This window comes from Chrysemys picta, unplaced genomic scaffold (genome assembly GCF_011386835.1).
Source record: "Chrysemys picta bellii isolate R12L10 unplaced genomic scaffold, ASM1138683v2 scaf5896, whole genome shotgun sequence".
Taxonomy (NCBI): domain Eukaryota; kingdom Metazoa; phylum Chordata; order Testudines; family Emydidae; genus Chrysemys; species Chrysemys picta.
In genome coordinates this window covers 1-2,427 of record NW_027058596.1, presented here as the reverse complement: position 1 = coordinate 2,427, position 2,427 = coordinate 1, and the positions used below count along the sequence as shown (strand labels likewise).

Genomic DNA, 2,427 nt, shown 5'->3' with positions numbered 1-2,427 from the left:
AACTCCCTCCAGACATGGAAAAAAATAGTTCTAGTCAAATGATCCAGGCTAGCACCTGAACTGGCACCAGAAGAATCTGCCATTAACTCCCAGTTATTACAAGGGCTTCTTTATTCCATTTATGGACAGGTATTTCTACAGCTTCCTTCCCCATTTGAATCCTCAGGTGAATGCTCACAACAGGAATCCAGTACAGCTTAGCTATGGCCACTAGGAACTCCCTTTAACTACCTGGAAAAGAGGCACATCCGAACCACTAGCACCCAGAAAGGGCAGGTCCCAGTAGAATGCCCTGACCTGGCTGTAAGCCATACTGCTACTGTATTGCTGCTTTGCCCTAATACGTGGCCTCCAGAACAGCAGAGAGAGTTCTGCAGTGATAGCAAAGCAGCCACACAAGGGATTGCTTATGGAAAAGTTTTATTGTTAGTACTAAAATCAGATTGCTAAAAGCACTGGCAGTTGAGTCAGAGAACCACACTATGGGGAGGGTGGGCAGGTTGGCACAGCTGCTGAGCCTGTAAACTCAGGGCACTGGTTTCTGGGCAGCCCAGCTCAGGAGTGACTGACTGATGGACTCACTCCACACAACAGCTAAGTGTCTGCAGAGGTGAATTTCTGACAGAGCCACCGGGGCTGTCCTACCTTCTGATCCCCACCAGAGCTCAGGCATACGAGCGGGACAGCAAGGAAAAGCTTGCACGCCCGCTGCCGAGAGACTGCACATGTTTCTGGTAGCAAAGTTGATCCCTTATTCAGACATGCCACTGCCACCCTCCTCCTGAGTTACACGAGATAAAATGCTGCTGATCTGCAAAGCTCGGCCCTCCTGCAGAGCAAGGGTTAGAGACTCTGGACTCAGCCAGGGCAATAAAAACATTTGCAAACTCCTCTCTGTCCTCACTAACTTGGGCCAAACACAGCCTCTGAAGCCAGAGCCATCTCGTGGCAGTGGGCAGGGAGGCTGCAAAGGGCAGCTGAGAGCAGGGAGAGGGAATGAAGAGCTAGGGTCTTCCGAGGATTTTTAACCTGACCCTCAGGAAACTGTTTCAACCTCAGACTTCCCCTACTCGGTGCGTTTCCCACCTCCCTGCCCAGAGCCGCCAGCTCTCAGCTGCAGTCACCAGCGGGTGCCCCGGCAGCTTCAAAGGGGTTCGATACAAAGTCACCCAATTGCTGTGTTCTGGAGTCGCATTTAAAAAGGAATAAAACCCCATAACCGAGCAGGGAGGCTGACGCCATGGCATCACCTTCTCCATTTCATGGGACATGGCTCTTGCGTCAGCTGCTTAGAGCCCCTGCAGCAAGCCCCTCTGAGGAAGGATCTAAGAAACAATTCAGCGGGCACGCCCGCTTGAGAGAAGAGTCACCCCAGCAGCTGCTCCCAGCGCGTCTCCCTCAGCACGTGCAGCAGTAGCAGCAAGCGAGCTCCCATCTGAGTTACCCCAGGCTGGAGTGAGGACAGATGCCGTGCCAGACCAGTCATTCAGCCTTCACCCGCCTGGATCTTGGGGCAGCAGTAGCTGCTCCTAAAAAGACAGGGGAGAAAGTCAGAGCAGTGAGAGGGCAAAGTTTGACAGTCAACTTCCCTGTTTCCTGCAGCAAGGGAAATTCACTTTCTCCCACGGGAAGACTGAAGGGGGCAGGAAGCTACCTCTGCTGCCTGAGAATCCTGGGGGTGCTACGGGGAGTGCCAATTTCCTCCTATTAGAACTCAGATCTCAGTCCTGGCCAGATCCTCTCCTTCCTCCCCTCTACTGCAGCTGGGGTCCTCAGAGCCATCCTCATCACCTCACGATTAACCCTTCTCTCTCTCTTAGTACGCACCCTGCCTTGAGCAGACTATCCTGGTGTCCATTAAGGAATTACTTGCTGTGGACCCACCATGCCTACGGTCAGTGATTTGGTCACACAACACGTGCACCGAGAATTAGCTTCAGAGTTTCTAACTCCAGTGCCTGGCCAACAATCCTACAGAGCGTGGGTGGTGGATGGGGCTTCCCTTTCCCTGCAGAACACTAGCTCTTTTATTCCACTTTTGAAAAAATGCCAGACGGACCTTGACCAGCATAAGCCATGTGGGCCTATCCCCCTCCCATGCTTATGTTGGAGCCAGTGCAGCATTCTAACCTGTGCTTCTCCGAGCAGATGCCTGCCTCTTCCTATCTGCAGCAGGAGCTTCGTTCATTGGAGACCCTTGACTTGCGGATGCTTTCCTTCTGGACCTGGCGTTTGGCTTTCTTGCTTCATTTGCCTTGGCGTTCTCGGCTCCTTGGACGAGCTCTTTCCCCTTCTTCCTGCCAGATCGCTTTGCTACCTTCTCTTGGCCGCTGCTACCCTTCGAACGTCTCTTCGGCACCGGCTTTGTGGCCTAGGCAGATGATTGAAACATGCGCTCTCAGTCACGGGGAAGCGACTTTAGCTTCC

At 53.0% G+C, this 2,427-nt stretch overlaps 1 long non-coding RNA gene across 1 annotated transcript; it reads right to left on the bottom strand.

The window, feature by feature from the left end:
- Positions 1–403: 403 nt before the first annotated feature.
- On the bottom strand, positions 404–2,270 carry LOC135980678 (uncharacterized). The gene is made up of 2 exons (XR_010597618.1): positions 2,131–2,270; positions 404–1,529 (listed from the first exon to the last, which is right to left on the bottom strand). It is a non-coding gene; the product is annotated as an uncharacterized LOC135980678 (long non-coding RNA).
- Between the last annotated feature and the right edge of the window lie 157 nt (positions 2,271–2,427).